General features: G+C 47.7%; 1 protein-coding gene across 4 annotated transcripts in view; it reads left to right on the forward strand.

The window, feature by feature from the left end:
• The window catches only part of PDIA2 (protein disulfide isomerase family A member 2), a 1068054-nt gene that overhangs the window by 391359 nt on the left and 653748 nt on the right, over window positions 1–22947 (forward strand). The gene's annotated exons all lie outside the window — the stretch shown is intronic.

The following is a 22947-nucleotide window of genomic DNA, read 5'->3' on the forward strand; positions in this document are numbered from 1 at the left end:
TATGTTTAAGATAAAAATCTACGGCATGGAGACCGTCATCAGGCCTGATGCAGGTGTAAAGCGAGGCAATGTCCAAAGTTAAGAACAAATAATCATTGGCCCACTGCACAGTATTTAACTTAAATAAAAAATCCCTGGAGTCTTGCAAAAAGGTCGGCAAAGCTGTCACATGTTCCTGGAGAAAGTAGTCCACATATCTGGATGTACACTCAAAAGCACTGTTTATTGCCAATATAATAGGTCTTCCTTGCAATGGGTCTAAACCTTTGTGTACTTTGGGGATTAAGTTAAATGTTGGTAGAGTAGGGTGTTCTTTGTACAAAAATGTAAACTCATCTTTACTAATAAGACCCTCTCGCTGCCACTTCAACAATTCATTCCTATAATCCCCATTGATTTTCTTTACTGTGACTCCATTGCTCCATTCATAGCACTGTGTATCATTCAGATGTTTGAATGCCTCTGTCCTGTAAGACTCCTTATTCTAAAGAACAATGTTGCATTATTAATTACAACTGAATCATTATTCTTAAGTTTGGTCATTAGTTGGAAATATTCTTTACTCTTTCCATTAGGTCTTGATTTGGAATTGCATGATTTTTTATACAAAGATTTTAGTTCATCCGTAATACGTTCATGAAAAATATCCAAGGCATCCCTTGGCATTATTGGAACAAATGTAGAATAGGCTTTAAATGAGCTGTTGCCTGGTGCCGATATACTGATGTTTCCTGCTGTGCTATACTCTGTGTATCGCTCACTTGTTCCTCCCCACGTAATGCATGGAGCGTTGTCAGCAACTGAATTTCTCTGGTCGTGAGGATTCCACTGCTTACTTGTGCCCGGACTGAGGTTTTGTCTAGTCCATGGTTTTTTATCATGAAGTATTTTTTGAGTTTTAATTTACGGATGAATTTATAAACATCCACACGCGTTTGAACAAGATTGAAACTACTCTCTGGACAGTAGCTCAAACCAAGTGCTAGTAGTTGTTTCTCAGCTTCATTTAGTTTGATATCAGTCAGGTTTATGATAGTTTGACCATGAGGTGTTCCTATTTGCGCCAGTTTTTCTTTTTCAACTGACCTCTGCTTTGTGCGTTTTGAGCATTTGCGTCTTTCTCTCCTTCGGCGGTATATATATCTATTCCAACACTTTCAGCATTATTCCGACGCTGAAGACAGAGAGCACACTGTTATCCTTGGAAAAGTGCTTTATTACAGACCCCTCAACCCCCCCGACAGACGGGTTTCGCCTCACGGCTTCGTCATGTCGGTTTACTGTGCAAAACAAACGGCCATTTCAACTCGTGAAGCCTCACGAGAGCTACATTAACATCGAAAACAGACTTCAACAACATTAGTGAATATCGTGGCCATCTTAGATCATGTTTTGTAGAATACAGAATTCATTAAAATGCCGTTTGATAAAGTGCTGTGTGCAAATAAAATAAAAACAACAACAACAATTGCAAATCAGGGGATAAAAGAACATAAATGTTATAAAGTTCTTAACACAAGGCTTTCTATTGTAATCACACAATTATTTGCATAAATATTGCATTAATACTTTTCGGACCAATTGATTTCCGTACATTCCAATGCATTCTTACTCAATGGATTACATCCACACGCGTTTGAACAAGATTGAAACTACTCTCTGGACAGTAGCTCAAACCAAGTGCTAGTAGTTGTTTCTCATCAGCTTCATTTAGTTTGATATCAGTCAGGTTTATGATAGTTTGACCATGAGGTGTTCCTATTTGCGCCAGTTTTTCTTTTTCAACTGACCTCTGCTTTGTGCGTTTTGAGCATTTGCGTCTTTCTCTCCTTCGGCGGTATATATATCTATTCCAACACTTTCAGCATTATTCCGACGCTGAAGACAGAGAGCACACTGTTATCCTTGGAAAAGTGCTTTATTACAGACCCCTCAACCCCCCCGACAGACGGGTTTCGCCTCACGGCTTCGTCATGTCGGTTTACTGTGCAAAACAAACAGCCATTTCAACTCGTGAAGCCTCACGAGAGCTACATTAACATCGAAGACAGACTTCAACAACATTAGTGAATATCGTGGCCATCTTAGATCATGTTTTGTAGAATACAGAATTCATTAAAATGCCGTTTGATAAAGTGCTGTGTGCAAATAAAATAAAAACAACAACAACAATTGCAAATCAGGGGATAAAAGAACATAAATGTTATAAAGTTCCTAACACAAGGCTTTCTATTGTAATCACACAATTATTTGCATAAATATTGCATTAATACTTTTCGGACCAATTGATTTCCGTACATTCCAATGCATTCTTACTCAATGGATTACATCTTGTGTTTCTCCCCTTTGTTACTATCTAGCCCTGAATGGGCTGCCGTCTCAGTATCAGGTTGAGAACAGTGGAATATCTCTATCTCAGGTTATATTCTCTGTGTCTCTATATAGGCTCCATACTGGTGACAGTATTTTTAATAAGTTTTAGATCATTTCCTAACTGTCACTCATTTACTTATAGTTCTCAGTAGTTGTTACCCAGAGATTCTTGATGTCACACACTTCATTTTCATATATCCCTATAAAAGTACCCACATTAATTCATCATTACTCAACCCTATAGGGGCCTTGGTCTAGAGATCAATAATGTATTTTGATTCCAGAATTCTTAATGCGTTTACTCTATCTCCTCCCCTTTCCCTCCGATCCACCTGGTCTTGGCAGTAGAAGCTCAGTAGGTCCCTATTTTTATTTATTAAATCTTTATTTCGGCCATACGCCATCAAAGATACACAACAAGATAAAACATATACACCATAAAACATCATTAATAGTAATAAGACATACTTGTACATTATAAAATCGTTCATATCTGTAGGTTAAAACTATAAGGGTTTACATATAGGAGACTGGAGCTAACTCAATGACCGTGACTTCAGCAAACTGGTGCGAATATGCCAGACATTGGTAAGAAATTTAGCCAATGCAAACACAGTTGGGCTCGAAAGATCAGTTTTTAAAATTCTATACATTGGGAGATACTCTCTGCCACCAAGGTTTCTAATAAGTGGGAGAAGCCAGTATCTCCTCGCTTTCGAGTACGTGGGGCAAAACAGAACTACATGCAAATCACTTTCCTCAGCATAAGAGCATGTTGGACACTGCTTAGGGGAGGGCGGGTTTGTCCAAGAGCTCGTAAAAGCCCGTAAGGGCAGGATGCCGTATCTCCATTGCAGAAACAGCTTCCTGGCCAGCACGGGGGACATAGCGTCCAGCACCCTTTCCATCCTGTATATATCTTTGCCTAGCATAAATACAGAGGTCAGTGATCCCTCTCGCTGATTTTCCATAGCCGAGGATAGTTTATGAGCGTGATAGGCATCGACCAAATTTCTGCGTGAGATGCTTAATGAGGCCTCAGCAGGATCTGACCAAAGATCAGGAAACCCCAGTGACGTACATAGATTCTGAATATATTTTAGCCAAGGGATCTGTAACGCTTTTGGGTGGGATATCAGCTCCCCTAGTTCAGCCCTGTAGGCTAAAAGTGCTTCACTGCTCCACAGTCTTCGCCAGAAGACTATGGGTCTCAGTCCTATTTCATCGGCTATTGGTCTCAATCCCAGATCCAACCTCAGGGGAAGGAGCGGGGTACTTGGCGGGAGTGCAGTTATCTGCCTGATAAAATTATTCTCAGTTACCGACAGACTGCGAGTTGGTGTATGTCCCCACAGTTCCGCCCCATACATTGTGGCGCCCCTGGCCTGCGCTTTGTAGATCTGGATGAGCGGACCCAGAGGCCGATAAGTCGAATTTTTCAACATCCGTGTAATGCCCCCAGTGGTCTGTACCAGTTTAAGGTTGGCCCTGGTCCGGTGTGCCCCCCACGACATGGACTCATTCAAGGTTACACCTAAGTAATCGAAGGTGGAGACTCTTTCCAACCGTGCCTCTCCCAGCAGTGGATTCGGGCGCAATTTTTTACTTGGATTCAGGACCATGAATTTTGTTTTTCCAGCATTAATTTCTAGGCCCCTATCCATACAAAAGGCCACGAAAGAATCAAGGATCCGCTGGATCCCCATTGGGGTTTTGGACAGCAGCAGGGTGTCATCTGCAAACATAATTGCAGGCACCCTGCTGCCGTTCAATTTCGGAGCATCAGTGTGTTCAATGCCATTCAAATGGGCGATTACCCCGTTGACAAAGAGGCAGAACAGGGTCGGTGCGAGCACACAGCCCTGCCTAACACCCCTGTCAACGGGGAATCTGTCCGTCAACTCCCCCGACTTTCCACACCGCACCCTGGCATAGTTGTTGTGGTGTAACCTCTGCAAGATTATTAGAATGTCCGCAGGATGCCCATCTCGGCCAGGACCCTCCAAAGTTTGCCTCTGGGCACCAGATCAAAGGCGGCTCTTAAATCCACAAATATTGTGTATAAGCTGCCACCATTGAAAACCACTGTCCTCCAGTAAATGATGTTCAATCGGAAGACCTGGTCCACCGTTGATACTCCCTTCCTAAATCCAGCCTGGTAAGGACTAAGGACTTCCGTTTCTTCTGCCCAGTCCTGGAGCCGATTGAGCAGTACCCTCCCAAGGAGCTTCTGGGGCACATCAATCAGACTAATTGGTCTGTAATTGGCTGGAAGCAGGGGCGAGCCCTTCTTAAATATGGGAACCACCTCCGCCCCCAGCCAAGTACTTGGGACTTCCATGCCGCATAAGACTCCATTAAACAAAACGGCTAGATATGGGGCCCACACATCTGGTTCCTGCTTAAAAAGATCTCCAGGCAGGCCGTCAAGACCTGGCGCCTTGCCCGAGGCCAAACCAGCTATTGCTGCCCTAACCTCTCCCACTGTTACTAATTCCCCCTCATATGTCCCCTGAGGACTGCAAGTATCACCCATGCTATCTCCCCCCATCGAGCTATAAAGGGTTTGAAAATGAGCCTGCCAGACCCCAGCTGCGATGTTGGGCTCAATAGCTGAAAGGAGGTTCCCCGACCCCCCATTCACTATTCTCCAGAACATTCTGTGGTCTCCCATTACAAGGGATTTGTTGAGCTCCTCCCATTGGCTCTCCTCCCATTCAATTTTAGCATGGGCAAGTACTTTTTTATATGCCCGTCTGCTTTCTCTTAGCGTCTCCCCACCTGAGCCCTCCTTAATATTTCTTAGAAGTTCTTGTTTTGCTTTTTTACAGGCCGCATTATACCACATGGTTTTTGGCGCTTGCCCCCTACTTGCATTATGTGCGTTGCTATACAGGAAAGGACTCATACCCTTTATAAGATCTTCATGGGCCTGGTATAATTTACCAAGTGTTTCCGTATTGCCCCTCTCAATGTCCAGCCCTCCTACACTCTCTAGGATGGGGATTAGCCCCGCATAAAGCTTCGGCAGTTTCTCCTGCCTTGCAACTATTTTTTCCCACCTGATCCTTTTTTTGTTGTTGGCCAAAAGCAGTTCAGGTAGGTTTCCCTCACTCGCTATTATGGGTTGTTGGAGGCCAGGATGTGTGAGATCCAGTTCTAATGCGTTGTGATCACTTTCCAGCCGTTCGGTAACCCTAAAATCCCTAATGGTAGGCCAGTTGGTTATCTGTACCAGAACATAGTCCAAGCGGGATTTTCTTCCCGCTCTGTTAAAGGTTGTTCTACTAGGTACATCTGATTTAATTCGCCCATTACAGGCTCTAATTCCAAACTTTAGGGTTAGGGCTGTGATCTGCAACGCCAAGGGTGTCCAAGCCTTCGGGAGAGGAGCTTCTACCGATGGTACTGACCACCTGGCCTCTTCCTCCATCTGGAAGCCTTCTAAGAGGCCAGGCATCGGCTCAAATTGGGAATTTAGGTCCCCCCCTACTATATAGGGTAAATCCCCGGGTATTTCAGCTAGGTAGGTTGCAAGCTCATCAATCGTAGGTGACTCCCTGGCTACTCCCACTGGCCTAGAGTAGACATTAATAAAGGCAAGTTTTACTTGATTCGGCCAGGATAGTAAGACCACAAGGATATCGTCAGATGGTACCACTAAGCGTGAAGCCTCACAGCCTAGGTGGGAAGCTACCCATGTTGTTAATCCACCAGAAGGACGGCCTTTGCCCTCCCACCTGGCCGGGATAGAAAAGGACTGGTATCCCTGATGGGTATGTTCCTCCCTGGCCCAGGTCTCCTGAAACATGCACACATCCCCTGTCTCAATGTATGCAACCCAGTCTGGGGTAGACAGCTTGTTGACAATTCCAGCCACATTCCAGCAGATAAGTCTCAGACGCTCTGTATCAGGCGTCACGGGAAGGGGAATATTGGATTGAGCCGGCTCAGTTTGATCATAGTTGGTTACAACGGGTACAATTTCTGTAATGGCTCCAACTGGCTCGGGAGAATCACTAAAGCCATTTTCCGTGATCATAGTTTCCGGGGCTTTATTTGTAAACAGTCAATCAACCCCTTCCAACCCCCCCAAACAGTTAAACCGATTATAATGGAAGAAGGGGGTATCCGGCAGTTGGTTAACTGGACGTATGGCATGTTCCCGATATCTAGGTCTCCGCTCTACCCTTGTCCAGTTGCCTTGTTCTGGCTCATGGTACATACGGGTGGGGGGGAAGAAAAAGGAGACTGGCAGGGACTGAATAGTGGAGTCCAGTGATCTATTCGTCCCTGCACAAATGTGTTGAACTGTGCCTGGGTCACGAAAGGAGACCATAATACAATCCCCCATGATTGTTTTCCTCGTCCTCCCCAGCCAAGGTACCCTTCTAACCATGGTGATCTCATTATTAAAATGAGGAGGTAAGGGCCTATTCCAGTTAAGCCACTTGATGACTTTCCTCTTGAGTGTTATAAAATTTTCTTTTTCACCACTTTCCAGGGAAGGGGCACCCGCCAGTACTACCATAAAGCTATTGGCTTCCGGGGGCAAATCCGGTCTCCGAGTTCTAGGTGCAAACCTCCCTTCCTGAGGGGGGGGAGAGCTGACATTGGGTTGGGCTCTATGGGTTGTGCCAAGGGATGGTCCATGTGTGGCTGCTACTGCTAGCTCAGGAGGGGCAGTATTAGGGCTGCTCAATGGGGGTGGTAGTTGAATAGACATAAGTGGTGGCAAGGGAGCGACTACGGGGGAGCCCTGCATAGGGCCCACATTGGGGTTGGATGGTAGTGAACGGGGAGGGAACCTTGCAGAGGGATTTTGCCCTGCCGCTTTATTCTGTTTGCTAGTCGCAGCATTCAGACTCACTAGGGTAGCTTCTAGGGTAGTAAGCCTGGTATCTAATTTTTTTAGGCTCTCGCTGATAGGCGTCAAAAGTGATTTTAGTAAAAATTCTATGCTCCCGAGAGTTACAGCAGGAGATGATATATTAGATTGGGTATTCCCTACGTCACTGTTAGCAACGGCAGTAGATGTATTGTTACTCTTGGGGGGAGCGGCTACTTGTACCTTCGCTTTGGGCCTATCAGGGGAGTGCACTGGTTTATGCTTTTTCCCAAAATCAGAGTGAGGAGTTTTGATTTTCCCCTGCCCACCCCTTGTCTTTCTTCTACGCTTGTTGGGTGGAGGGCCGTGTATCTCTGCCACCACGGACTGCTTAGGCTTGGTTTTCTTAATTTTAGCTACCGGGGATGTTAAAATAATCAGATCAACCGTTGTATTACTGTCGGTTGATGGAGGGGTAACTTCCATGGACTGATCAAAAAGTGTGGCAGAATTAGGAACAGAATCCCGTAGGAGTAAAGGAACGTCCTCTTGGTTTGATATAAGCGGTGTGCCCTGACGGGGACTTTCCTCTTGGGAGATAGGGTAGGGGATTATTTCACTAATAGGTCGATTTTTCATAGACTCGATGGAGCGACGGCGCTCGCCCCTACGATTCTCTAGGGAGCTTTCTTTTCCCCCTTCCCCCTTCGCTGGTTTGAAGAAATTATCCAGGGGCCCATTAATGCTACCCCCTGCCCTTGATGGAGTTCCTCCTTGGGCCGTTATAGACATAGCGGGGTCCTGTAGCACAATTCGGCTGGGTTAGGGGGGTGAAGGCGAAAGAGAGTGGGCCCAGCCCGGCCTCCTTCGGCCCCGGACGGCCACAGACGGTCCCGCCCTTGTTCCGGGCTTAATCCGGGCGCTCCCGCGCGCTCCCGCGCAGCGTGTAGATCTCGTTCTTATAGATGTATTAAGAGGCAGGTGGAGCTGGGCGGGGCGGTCAGGGAGAGCGGGCCAGCTGGAACGGTCTGTGCAACCCGGGACTCCTGGGAGATTGAGTCCGGGTTGCTGCTCGCAGCCCTGTCACACACTCACCGCCCAGCGAAGCACAGCCTCCGTTCACCCCCTTCTGCGACGCGGGACCCGCGGAGCGGGTTCCGCTAGCTGTGGGCACAAAGGTCCAAAGTCCAAGGTCAGCGGCTGGAGTGCAGGCGTCCTTGAGAGAGTCCCGATGGAAGGTGCAATCAGGGCGGAATATGAGGCAGGTGGAGCTGGGCGGGGCGGTCAGGGAGAGCGGGCCAGCTGGAACGGCCTGTGCAACCCGGGACTCCTGGGAGATTGAGTCCGGGTTGCTGCTCGCAGCCCTGTCACACACTCACCGCCCAGCGAAGCACAGCCTCCGTTCACCCCCTTCTGCGACGCGGGACCCGCGGAGCGGGTTCCGCTAGCTGTGGGCACAAAGGTCCAAAGTCCAAGGTCAGCGGCTGGAGTGCAGGCGTCCTTGAGAGAGTCCCGATGGAAGGTGCAATCAGGGCGGAATATGAGGCAGGTGGAGCTGGGCGGGGCGGTCAGGGAGAGCGGGCCAGCTGGAACGGCCTGTGCAACCCGGGACTCCTGGGAGATTGAGTCCGGGTTGCTGCTCGCAGCCCTGTCACACACTCACCGCCCAGCGAAGCACAGCCTCCGTTCACCCCCTTCTGCGACGCGGGACCTGCGGAGCGGGTTCCGCTAGCTGTGGGCACAAAGGTCCAAAGTCCAAGGTCAGCGGCTGGAGTGCAGGCGTCCTTGAGAGAGTCCCGATGGAAGGTGCAATCAGGGCGGAATATGAGGCAGGTGGAGCTGGGTGGGGCGGTCAGGGAGAGCGGGCCAGCTGGAACGGCCTGTGCAACCCGGGACTCCTGGGAGATTGAGTCCGGGTTGCTGCTCGCAGCCCTGTCACACACTCACCGCCCAGCGAAGCACAGCCTCCGTTCACCCCCTTCTGCGACGCGGGACCCGCGGAGCGGGTTCCGCTAGCTGTGGGCACAAAGGTCCAAAGTCCAAGGTCAGCGGCTGGAGTGCAGGCGTCCTTGAGTAGGTCCCTATTACTTTGATGGTGTTGTTCAAAGTGGCGTGCTACAGGATATGTTTTATCCTTGGTTGTTACAGCACGCATGTGTTTGAGTATTCACTTCTTTGTAGGGTGAATAGTACTCCCGATATATCACTTCGCATTTGGGCATTCCAAACAATATACCGTGTACTCTGAGTTACAATTTAGGAGTCTTTTGATTTCTCTTGTAGGTTTTACATCATATGGCCTTTCTCGATAAGTCAGTACTTTTTTACTGGTTTCAATGGTTTTGTACGAGTGAAATGTCCAGCTAACTATAACATCTCTAAAACCTATGGGTTTTTCAGTAAATATATACAAACAAAACCATGGAAGTTCCTCCGTTATAGTTAGTTGTACTCACTATAATTCAAACACCCGCAATCCACTGCTGATGATGTCCCATATTACATCATTCATGACATGGTCAGTAACATCACTGATAACATCACTGATGACATCTCAAATGACATTTCTGATGACATCACTGATCACATCATCCAGTGAATAATGTTTGGTTCGATATTTAAATAAGTATTATATATATAGCAATCTGCATTGAAGACTGAGTGGGTGTATAAGTGTCTGGATGGAAGATTTAGTAGCACTGTGATTGTCTAAGTGACTAATTTAAAGTGTCTCACTAAATATATGGGATAGTGATTAAACTGTGTGAATATCTGTATCACTTTATCTCTTGTTGTGTAAACTACTACATAAGTTGGTTACTAGCTATGTGAAAGTCTATATTAGTAATTAATTAGTTAAGTGAGTATTTGTATGGGATAGTGAATTTGTGTGTGGTTGGGTGGGAGGTGTGTGACTGTCCAAAGATGTGTAAATAGTTGATTTAATAGGCATATGAGGTTTATACTGTATGTAGAAACAGTTGTTTGGGTGAGTGAATCTCTTTATGGGTGTGGTGATGAGTAAATATATTTCTCAATGATACATGTCCAACAAAGTGGAAATAGAAAAGGAAGTATATGTGACAGTTGTTGTATATAAATAAGTATACATAAAACTCAGTGATTGTATGAGTGACTGTATTGAAAACTGAATACTTGTAATATTGATTTTAAAACACACTAAGCATGAGTAACCATCTATATGAATAAATAAAGTGGTGTTTGTATACGTTTGTAGCTTAGTAAATGTAAGTATGATTAATTGTTTGCATAAGTGACTAGGATGACTGCATAAGTGAATAGGATGTGTGCTGGTGTGTAATGTCGATGTAGGTGTATAAGTCTATTTAATAGTGTTCTATTGATCTTTGTTAGCATGTATGAGTGAATCTATAGGTAAGTGTTTATATGTGTGTGTAGATGTAGGAATCACTGAGTGGGTTTTTAGAAACTTGTATTGGTGTGTCAATGATTTCAAATATGGTACTCCATATTTTATAATGAGTGTTGAAAGGTTATGCTAGTGTATGATGAGATGTATCAGATTGTCACGTGGATGATGTCATCAGTGATGTCATCAGTGATGTCATTTGAGATGTCATCAGTGATGTCATCAGTGATGTCACTAACCATTTCATGAATTATGTAATATGTGACATCATCTGCAGTGGATTGCGGGCACACGAGTTATATTTAGTACAACTAACTATAACAGAGGAATTTCAATGGTTTTGTACCAGTGAAATGTCAGGCTAACTATAACACCCCTAAAACCAATGTTTTTTTCAGTGAATTTCAAAGGTTTTTTAAATGCTAATTCCTAACTATGTTGCGCTCCACCTGGAGTGTGTGTGCTTACTTACTCCTTATTACAATATTGAAATGGTTACAAACACATAATCAAAGTTAATCAACAATTGATAACAATGTAAATCAATAAAAAATTCTATATCATCCAACGTTGCTTGATTCTTCTTTTAATTTAAAGATGAAGTGCGAGACAAACCATAAGGTTCGTTGTACGTGGTTCCAGACTCAAGATTGATAATTCCCAATGCATTTTGGGTGTTTACATATACCCTTCTTCAGGGGAAATCTACAGCAAACATATATAACATAAATCAACGATTGTTGTACTCAATATTTCCATGCCTCAATTAGCCCGGGAAGAGCTAGTGTTAACAATAACATACAATTAAATCAAACCAAAACAGACATGGGAAAAAATTCTTATCACAGTGAGGAATCTTGATGAGATCAGTCTAATTGCAAAATTACAGAGCTCACATAACTTATTGAAGATGAAGGAAACGACCGTATTGTGCCTCATGGTGAGATCAATGAAACTTTCAGTGTATTAGTAGGAAAGAGGACTCAACATGCTGATTAGAAATGAAAAGGTGCCTTATGTTGTGACAAAAATCATGGTGAAGCAAAACCAAAAAATACCTTATCGCGCTGGGTGGTAGCTCATGTATTAATATTCCAACTGAGGCTATAAGAGTCTGAATTGAAATCTGAAATAATAATCAGAGATCTAACAAACTGGATGGAACTAAGTACTAGAAAAGAAAGAATGTACTGAGCAAGACTCGGCTCACCTGCCGTGTTTGCAAAAAACTTTGCCTGTGTCAATGTGCAGAGCAAGTCACTGTTTGTCACACAATACTGCTGTACCCTGTTAAAAAATAATTAAGAAGTATAGTCTAAAACCAACTTGTGATTTAATGTAAACCCTAACCCCGTCACCGAAGTGAGTACGGTGCTTAATCGCACCTGTCGGGTAAGACCGGCAAAACGAATATTGTTCAAGAAAATGCTCCCTCTCTAAGTAAAACAAAACAGTAACGCAGTATGACATGTATGCACTGAAAAAAGAAGTGGGTAATGCGCTAATAAATCTGTGCGACCTAATCCAAATTTATGGAAAAAACAGGCAAAGAAATCCTCAAATCTTCCTTTCCGGTGTTGAGTGCAGTAAACCGGCTTCTCTGCTACTCGATTCTTTAATGATCAGAATACCGCCATCGCAATAGCGTGTGACGTAAGAGAAGGGCATGAACAATGACAAAGGACTGAAGTGTACGTAGAGGCCCGAGTGTGGCTGGCATATTAAAGTGTTAGTATCACCGACTGGTGTATTAAACGAGCGCCGAAATAAGCTAAACAACTGAAAATAACTCAAGATTACGATGATAGGAGTATGTCAGCTATGTTGGAATGCTAGTAACCCTGCCAGGTGTGGTTAATGGTGTCCCTTATGTGGTAAACTAAGTACAATAAAGTATTGTATCATGAATAACAAAACCCGAAGCGTGAGGTAGGCATGGAATCATTATGCCACTCGATAATTACATATGAAGTTACAGCATAATCTATGTTGACTATGTGCTGATCTCTAATACCACAACTTGATAACATGTGAATATGACAGTGATGAACTGTAAGTTATAAATACTGAACACAAAAAATGTGGTGGGCAAATATAATTGAAATGTATACATTGTTACATAGAATGCCCTTGACATTCACCTGTTGACATCTAACATAGAATACCATACTTCTGTTGATACAGTCATCAGATTAACTAGCTACCTAAACAGGATTCAAATGTTACAATTGACTCAAACTTATAATGAGAAGCCTGGCTCTTCTAGTTAAGCTGTAAGCATAAACTCAATGGTTACTAAACTTGCATTAAGTAATGTTACTAATGACTCATTGAGATAATTTTTAGAATCAAACATTTTATTATGCAGCCAGTTAGCATCATACACAGCCCAGCTGCCTACATCAACTCACAGGCAGGGCGTAAGCAATCAAGAATTAAACACAGCGTCTGGACCTACAACCCGGAGGGCGGTCCCGCGTAGTAAAAACCATAGCCACCCCCCACCGGCAAAGCGGAGTCCGCAATTTTCATAGAGATAATATCCAACAAGAACCAAAAAAGAAACAGAGGAAACACCCCCCACATCCCCCTCCACCCATTCCCCCCTAGCTGACCCCCTCCAATCCCCCCTCTCCCTCCCGCCCCACTCCGCATCAACCATAAGCCAAGCTAAGTGTACCATACACACCCCTCTGACCCAGATAGATCCGTCCCTAGAAACTAGGGCTCCGGCACAGCACCCATCGGATCCAAGGGGATGAGCTGTAGGATTTGTAAGTACTTCGGACATGTAACTTCTCTAAGATCCTTAGACAGAAGTCGCAAAAACGGGGCCCACAGAGAAGCATCTTCGGACCCTTTGCCATCCATATTCAGGGAAAGACGTGGCATGCCACAGGCGCATCAACCAGTCACGCACATCCGGGACGTCCGGGGAGCCCCATCGTGCCAGCAAGACCTGTCGCGCAGTCATTAGCCCTAGCGCAATTTGTCGTCCTAGCAGCGTGCGCAGGGGAAAACAAGAGGGATGTGGGAGGCCCAGCAGTGTGTGCTCGGGGAGCCTAGGCAATGTGATCTGGAACGCAGCATCTAGTTCATCAAGAATCGTTTCCCAGTATCGTTCTAGTTTAGGGCAGCGCCACAACAGGTGCAGGAGATTACCCGACATACCGCACCCCCTCCAGCAGAGACTGGATTTAGCCTTGTCCCAGGATGCAACGCGCGGTGGTGTATAGTACCAGTACGTCGCCAGTTTATAGGCCGACTCCGTACACGACGTGTTAGCAGTAGTGTGGTGCGCGCAATAGAATACCTGTTCCCACTCTCTCTGCGAGAGTGGACGCCCCAGCTCCACTTCCCAATGCACTTGCGCCTTTGTACGCTGCCGCCGCGGGTCACGCAAAATCATGGCATATAGTTCATAGATAAGGCTCCGATCATCTTTTTTGCGCAGGAGCCAGCGCTCGAAAGCCGTGAGGGAACGCGACATCAACGCCACATTAGCCGGATGCGTCACCCAGTGTACTACCTGCGCATAACAAAAACCATCCGACTCGTCCAGCAGGGAATGGTCCGACCGTAGCTCCGAAAAAGGGACTAGCCCCTCTAGATCAAAAAGCATACCCACCCTCTTACAACCCTTCTCCCGCCAGCGATGGAAGACCGGTGATGCACGGCCAGGGGGGAAGGCGGGGTTGTCTACAATCGGCGTCATGGGTGAAGGGAAGCTCGTCCAGCCCTTACGGAGTGCTAATTGATCCCACGCCTTGAGTGTTGGTGATGTCACCGGCGAGGAGTATAGACCCCATGCCCTATCTTTGCGAGGCAACCAGAGTTCCCGCCAAATGTTGCAACACGCCACAGTCTGGTCCATGAACAACCAATGCTTACTCGATTCAGGTCCGTTCCATTCAACCACGTAGCGAAGGCAGGAGGCCTGGAAATAGGCTGAGAGATGAGGGAAACCGAAACCACCAGCTGCTTTCGGGAGTGTGGTCGTTGCAAACGCTGCCCGGGGCCGCTTGTTGTCCCAGAAGAACCTATTCAACAAGCCCTGGAGTTTCTTCAGAGCTCCCCTCGGTGGTGTGAGGGGCAGCATTTGAAAAACGTAAAGTATTCTGGGCAGAAGAGTCATTTTAATAGCCGCCAATCTGCCAAGCCAGGCCAAGTTGAGGCGCGACCAGGCGGAGATGGATTTGGTGGTCTGTTCTATCAGCTTGGTGTAGTTTAAGGAAAGCATCTGGGACACAGTCGAAGCAAGGCGGATGCCCAGATATGTGATGTCAGACTGCTTCCAGCGGAAGTCAAAATCCCGTTGCAGGTCAGCCACTTCCTCCGGCGGGACAGAGATGTTTAAGATTTCAGATTTGGTCAAATTAACCTTAAAGCCCGCCGCGTCATGAAAAGCCTGAATCTCCGCAGAGAGGCAGCTTAAAGTGGCAGCGGAGTTCCGTAGAGCCAGAATAACATCATCAGCGTACAAACTGATTTTATGCTCGTCAGCCCCAAATCGAATGCCCGCAATGTCGGGGTGGGACCTGACACGTTGGGCAAAGGGCTCCATATAAAACGCAAATAGGAGCGGGGAAAGGGGACACCCTTGCCGCGTCCCCTGGTGATAGAAAATGGTTCCGACCTACAGCCGTTGACACGCACGACCGCCCTTCGAGACGCATAGAGGGCCTGAACCCAGCCCAAAAAATTACCCTTAAGACCAAAAGCCTGCAGTACTTGGAAAAGGAACCCCCACTCAACCCTGTCAAAGGCCTTCTCCGCATCGATGGATAGGAGGAAGGCCTGCGTCTTCGCGCGGTGGACTCCATCCAGCAGGTGCGCAAATCTCTTGGAGTTGTCACTGCCCTGATGGGTAGGAACGAAGCCCGACTGGTCCGGCTTAACCACACCATCCAGGAGAGGGCTAAGCTGTGCCGCCAGGATGCCCACAAATAGCTTGGCATCGACTTTGAGGCGGGAGATTGGTCGATAAGAACTACAATCAGCAGGGTCCTTTCCAGGCTTAAGAATGACCATTATGGCAGCATCAGACATAGGGGGCGTGACCGAACCCGTGTCCAGGAACGAATTAAAGAGGCGGGTCAAAAACGGGGCCAGTTCCCAGCAAAAGGTTTTATAAAAAAGTGCGGAGAAGCCATCGGGCCCGGGGGATTTAGCTAACTTTAGCCGGGCAATGGCAGAGATAACCTCCTCTACGCGGATCTCCATGTTCAAATCCTCGACAGCATTTTCAAATAAGGGCGTAATGCCAGCCGCCTCAATGTATCGGTCACCAGCTACGGGCGGTGTGCCTTCCTTCGTGTACAAGGTTTGGTAAAAACGGCAGAAGGCCGCCACGATCTCGGAGTCAGTCGTACGTGTCACGGATTGGTGATCGCGGATTTCCGTGATGGCATGGGATTGGGCCTGGGCCCGCAAACGATGTGCAAGCATTTTACCACACGCAGCATTGCGTGTTCTGCTCTATCAAGATCCAGATGCTTCAGCATGCGCCTCTTGATCTCGAACTCCCTCAGACCCGGCGAGCCCCAGTCCGTTTATGGATAGATTCTAAGCCCCGCACTTCCCCCTCCAGCTCCTCTCTTTTATCTCTACGAAGCTTGGCATAGGTGGCCGCTAAAGCAATAAAGTCCCCCCTAACCACCAGCTTCAGTGCCTCCCAAATAGATGCTATCGCAGTATCCCCGATTGGGTTCTCGGCGAGGTAATGTGTGATGGTGTCCCTAATCTTTGCCACTACAGAGTCAGCGTTAAGCATGGAGTCGCGAAGCCGCCAGCCAGCTGAGGGAGGTCGCATGTCGCACAGGGTAATCGTGACTGTCAGGGGCGCATGATCCGAGAGGGATCGAGGGGCAATGTCAGCGTCTCGGAGGTGGGGCAGCAGGGCAGAAGAAGCCAGAAAGTGGTCAAGGCGCGCGTATGTTTGGTGTGCGGCCGAGTAGTATGTGTAGTCGCGCTCCTGGGGGTGTTGCAGCCACCACACATCATGCAAACCACCATCCGTCAACCATTGCTTCCCCTCTGCAGACCAGGTCCCTGAGTGGCGCAGCCTATTCGCCGATCTATCGAGAGTCTCATCCATTACAAGATTAAAGTCCCCTCCCACTAAGAGGAGAGCATCAGGGGAAGCAAGGACTTGGGCCAGAGCTGTACGCAGAAAAGGCTCCTGCCGTGTATTCGGTGCGTACAGGGACCCAATGGTGAAAATCGTATCCCCCCATTGTACCCGCACCGCCAGAAATCTCCCCCGTATATCTACAAGATGGGTCAAAACCTTACATCGCACGCGGGAGCTGAAAAGGAGGGCCACACCATTCTTCTTAGCAGGGCCCGAGGACCACAACTGAAGAGGGAATCTCCTGTCACGCATTTGACGCTCATCCTTGTGGAGGAGGTGCGTCTCCTGCAAAAGGCATACGTCTCCCCTGGATTGTTCAAGGAGGGACAGGACAGCAGAGCGTTTCACTGGGTTGTTTAGCCCCCGGACATTGAGGCTCACCACCTTCAGTTCCCTAGCCATCCCACTCCAACCAGATCAGCATAGCAAGTTCTCCAGAGCGATTCCAGGGCAAAGCGCAGCCGGTCCACATGTCTTGCGCACACACCAATCGACATGAAGGGAAGCGGCAAAAATGCACAATCATACACAATCGACAGAGATCTGATGTAGAGTCCCCCCCCCCAACCCACCCCTCCCCTCCCCCCAACACACAAACCGAACCCCCCCTTGAAAGAACCAAACAGGAGCAGAAAAAGACAAAGCAAGATACGAAAGTTCGTAATACAGGCCACAAAGGCAAGGGGAAGAGGTACCAGTCGACAGTCTTCCAATTCCCGATACACAGCTGCACCCCTCTCCTGGAGACATACTGAGGGATCAGGCCCTTTGTTGGGTACAGAGCGGACCACTTTCTGCCAATCCGCTGAGCGTCGTCGTCGCCTGAAGGTCCCGCTACCGCCAGCGGACTCCGGCTCCGTGTGTTCTATGCCCAGGAGGTCCATGGCATCTGTGAGCGAACGGACCTGAACCAATTTATTTTGCCAGCGGAAAATGAGTCTGAACGGATGACCCCATGTATATGCGATGTTGCGATCACGCAAATGTGACGTGACCGGTTTGAACTCCCTGCGTTTCTGCAGTGTCGATGCTGCCAAATCCTGGAAGAGCACCGAATTGTGTTCACGGAACTGCAGTGGGGCGACCTCGCGCGCCTTTCTGAGGATGCGTTCCTTCAGTTGAAAATCATGCACGCAGACAAGGATGTCCGGTGGTGGTGCCTTTGTACCCTTTGGCAGACCCACACGGTGCAGTCTGTCCATACAAATCTCCGACACCTCCTCGTCCTGCAGGATATGTTCAAAGAGGGCCTCGACATACTCACGCAGATCTGCTCCCTCGCCCTTCCACAGCACCGCTCTGATCCGGATATTGTTGTGGCGGGACCGGTTCTCCAAATCCTCCGCATGGGCCTGAAGGTCGAGGTTCTGTTCGGTGAGTCTGATGACGTCCTGCTGAAGCTGATGTATGTCGCCCCCGTCTCAAGATCGTGCTCTTCCAGCGTGGCTACGCGCTCTCCTATATCGCCTACGTCCCTTCGAACATCCCTCAGGTCTGCGGCCAGCTGAGTGAGCAGCCCCACAATGTCCTCTTTGATTGCCGCAATGAGTTCCAGCATAAAGGCTTTGGTCGCGGGCTCCTCCGCCTGGCTCCGACCCGGGGACTTGTCAGCTACTGGCCACACGGCCTGCACTGCACTCTTCGGCAAGCCGTCCTTGCCCGGTTTGTCTTTCTTTAGCCTAGCCGCTGCCATGGCAGGTCACAGTGGGCCTCTCCTTTGCACGCCGCTCCCAACACATGGGGGACCGCAGCACCACCCGTACAGCCCGACCCAGGTGCCCACGCATCCAGCAAGACCTCACACCAGTCCAACACGCCTCACTTCACTTCAAAGCCTCCAAGCTCGGCACTCACCAGGCAGAGAGGCCGGCACCGGCAGCCCTTGGTTTCAACGGGGCACTCCGCAGCTCCAACAGCCGCCCGGTCGAGCAATAATCAGGGCCGGAGTGCGGAACGATACTATGCGGGGTGGGGGCACAGCGCGCACCAACCAGGGCCCACCAGCGCAAGCGATGGAGGCCTATGTAGGCCCTAAAGGTCCAGATCCAGCGTGGGCAGCTCAGCACCACCGCTCGCAGGGCAGCGCAACCGGGGTACACCTCTCACACACTTGAATGGCTGGGCCCAGTCCTAGCCCCCACCGGCAATGAGAATCCGGCATCCAAGTCCTTAAGGGCCACTCCGATCCGTGGCAGGTCATGTATGGGGCCGGCTGCCCACGTGTTCAAGACCGCCGATACTCGCACCCGCTGGAGCTCCCCACCGGGCGGCGTTCCTTTGATCACTCCGCTCCTCCCCGTAGACTCGTCCGGGCCGCGCAGGCCCAGAAGCCACGGCCTTGCGTAGTCCGCCGGGCCGGGGACCGCGCTCCTTCCACACTGGGCGCTCATTTCCCCGTTCCCCACTGGGGCGCCGCTGCAGAGCGCCGTCTGGCGCCGCCCTCTTTTCCGGTCACCTCTCCGACTCGCCGATGGGGCCCCAGGTTCTTTCCCGCTATGCGTCCATACTCGGGAGGACCCTGCGGCAGCTCCGCGTCACAGGCCGATGGCCGCCACATTGCGGGCCGCACCAAGAGCAGCCCCTGGTTCGTCGTCGGCTGGAAGGCTGAGCACCGGCAGCAGGTCACACCGCCTCAGGAAGAGGTAGAGGCACACGAACGTCGGTAACCGGGCCCCGAAAAGGGTGCTATGCAATGCTAAAAACGGCCAGGAGCCGGAGGGACACAAAAGCACGTCGTACTCCGCCGCCATCTTGGCCACGCCCCCTAGAGATAATTTTTAGTGCGTATTAGATAACCCTGGGCGTAGTTCGCGGAGCCGCACTCCGCGGAGCTACGCGAAGACGCAGTTGCACTCCGCGACCTTCGCGTAGCTCCGCGGACATGCGTAGTAGCTTGCTAGACCCGTTCGCGCGCCGTTTTTCGTCTTCGGGAGCGCGGTGCGCGTGTTTCGGGCGCTGCCTGCATGCTCGAGATAGCTAGCGCGCTAAGTTACTCAAGAGGTTTGTCCCGCCCGCTTGCGTTCCCTTATTTCCAAAGTGCGTGATCGCGTCAAATATCGCGCGAACTTACCCCCGGCGCAAGCGATAATGTTATTCTGCGCGCGAGAACTACGCTACGCACCGGATCGCGGAGTAATCGACAGCTTCGCGTTCTCCGTAGAACGCGGAGTTGCCAAAACTCCGCAAGCTCCGCGAACCGAGCGTAGTTCTTCGCCCAGGGTTAATATTAGATAGTGATAGCTTGTATTATGAACATGTAAGCATGAACATATAAATGAGCATGAAAACATGTGTAATTGACCAGTAAACAAGTATCGTGTGCTACTATGCAGACAAATATGGACTGTATTGAAATAAATTAATACAAAATGCAATGAAATACTATTAAGCATAATATGAAACTCCTGCCCTAGCGACAAGAGGTATTATATTGAGGTTAAAATGTAGGTTGTGAACAAAGCGTGTGAAGATCCCTGTAAAACATGTGATAAATCTGAGCCAATCCAAGGATGATACTAGTGCAGTACCAGAAATCAAGTTACGAAAAACATGATAATTCTAATTTATCATTGAGACCATCAGGAATCAGAGTGTTGAAATGTTTGATCCAAAATGTTTCCCTCTGGGTCAAAACTTTCGCCATGTCTCTATCATTGCGATATTTTACCACCTCAAGGACAGTAAAACGAAGTTGGGCTATGGAATGATGTGCTTCATTCCAATGGCAGGCTAACGGGGAACTAATGGTGCGTGTCCTTATTCTACTCTTGTGTTCTGTGATTCTTGTCCTTAATGTTCTCTCTGTTTTTCCTACATAATGTAGTGAACACGGGCAGCGAATCATGTAAAGGACGTTGTGTGTGTTGCAGTTAGCGGTGAACTTCAAAGCCATGGGTTTCCCTGACCATGGATGAGTTATTGAAGATCCTGTGAGAACATTGTTGCAGTGCGAACAATTATAGCACTTTTGCAAACCCTTGTGTTGTTCAGTGACAGATAAAGATTATTTGTTGAGAATCTCGCGGAGGTTACTTGATCTCTTGTATGCGAATATAGGAGAATCCTGGAACAAGTCCTTGAAGTCTGGTTCTGTTTGCAATACATCCCATCGCCGTAAAATAATCCTTTTAATGGCGGCGGATTGCGTGGAAAATGTGGACGCGCATACTTCCCGTTTTTTATGCGTTTTTTCTTGAGCAATGTTTCTCTGGAGTTTACCTCCGCTCATCTATCAGATGCTTCAGTTACTTCAATGGGATACCCTCGGTCCAAGAAATTCTTCTTAGATTCTGCTAATGCTTGTTTGTAAGAGTGTTCATCAGATGAAATGCGCTTCATTCTCAAAAATTGTGAGAGCAGAATATGTAGCTTGAGACTGTCTTGGTGAAAGCTGCTGTGAAGGAGCGTATTGTTATGGTCTGTTGGTTTCTTGAAAACTTTAGTGCTGATTTGAGTTCCTCTAATCTCTAGACTGACATCCAAATATGATATTGTTTGACTGTCCAGTGTGTAAGTAAATTGTATCCTTGGGTTTTTGTAGTTCAGTCCCATCAATTTCATCTCCAAGTCTTGTTTACAACCTTGCCAAATAATGAATATGTCGTCTATGTATCTCCGATACATTAACAACTTATCGGTCCAGGAGGAATCACTCAGGATATGTTCTTGTTCGTATTTCATCATGAAGATGTTAGCATAGCTTGGTGCTCCTGCAAAACCCATGGAAGTTCCATTGGTTTGTAAAAGAATCTCTCTTTCCAGCTAAAATAGCTGTTAAATATGCTAAATGGAAGTAATTCTAGAAGAAATACCTTGTCGGCTGATAAGTCCTCTTGCTGCAGTAGTGCCTATTCTATGGCCTCGATGCCCTCAGAATGTGGTATCGAGGTGTGCAATGACACCACGTCCACAGTGCCTAACCATATCTCTTCGTCAATGGCAAAGATAGTTCTCGGATCAGTTGTAAAAACTGAGTGGTGTCTTGTACATAGGTCGGTCCTGATTGTACAAATGATTGCAAGAAGGTATCAAGGTAATGTCCTAGTGGTTCATGAATGGAACGATGGGATGGAAAGGAGGATCCCGTAGATTTTTGTGTATCTTGGGCAGCATGTAGACCATAGGTCTACGAGGATGTTTAGAATACAAGTAATCACAAGTTTTTTCTGTGATCCATTTCATCTCCAATGCATGTGTGAGAAGTTTCCACAAGGAATCTTGGAATTCCGTTGTGGGATCCTGGTTCAACGGAAGATATGTGGTGTCATCAGAAAGTGTTGCTTCAACTTTGGACTCATAATAATCACAATCTATAACAACTAAGGCACCACCCTAGTCTGACTATGGACTCGTTGGACTTCAATGATTTCAATGCTTTTTTATCAGTGGGTGTCAAGTTGTGTCGCTTGTTGAAAATAATAGGTAAAAGAGCCAGATCTCATTTAACCAATGTTTCGAACGAGTCTATGACTTTATGTGAAGTGGGAGCCACAAAACTGCTCTTTGGTTTGTATTCTTAATAGTCAGGTTATGGAAGTATTGTGGGTGCAATGTTGGAGGAGAAGTATCTGAGTCTCAATTTCCCAAGAAATTTGTACAATACTATCTCTGTATCTAGTGCTCTTCTTTGATAAGTAGGCACGAACGATGTGCCTTTGTTAAGGACCGAAGTTTGTGCCTTGGTGAGTATTGTGTTTGAGATATTCACCACTAGTGCTTCTTCTGTCTGCATCCTAGGTTTGTCTGTTTTGTTCTTTCTGCTCCCTCTGCGGGTTTTACCTGGTCGTCTTGTCTGGTGCTTGACTCATGGGTGCTTGGTTTGCGGCCAGACTTATGTCTAAAAAAGAGACCTTGGATGTAGAAGGTGCCTTTGTTTGTACTGTCTCTGTCAATGCTGGTACTGGTGGACGTGTCATCCTAGTTTCACTGATGGATACAAGACTCTATTCAGAAGAGGTGGTGCCTGATTTCTGATAAGAGCTTTTTTGGGCATATACTTCTGCCCAAGAATACACCTCATCTAGCTTGTAGTCTATTGTGTCACGTCTGAACTTGTGTACTTTACGCTCATGTATTTCCTTGGCATAATTGTCTAACTTCTTGTTGATGTCATCTAGGGATGCTATCCACTCTTCTCCTGTCATGCAGTCTTTCAATGAGTTCTATAACTCATGTATTTCTTGCTCTAAACCCATTACAACGTTCGAAAGTTCTTGTACTATT

The sequence above is a fragment of the Lissotriton helveticus genome, chromosome 10 (assembly GCF_964261635.1).
Source record: "Lissotriton helveticus chromosome 10, aLisHel1.1, whole genome shotgun sequence".
Taxonomy (NCBI): domain Eukaryota; kingdom Metazoa; phylum Chordata; class Amphibia; order Caudata; family Salamandridae; genus Lissotriton; species Lissotriton helveticus.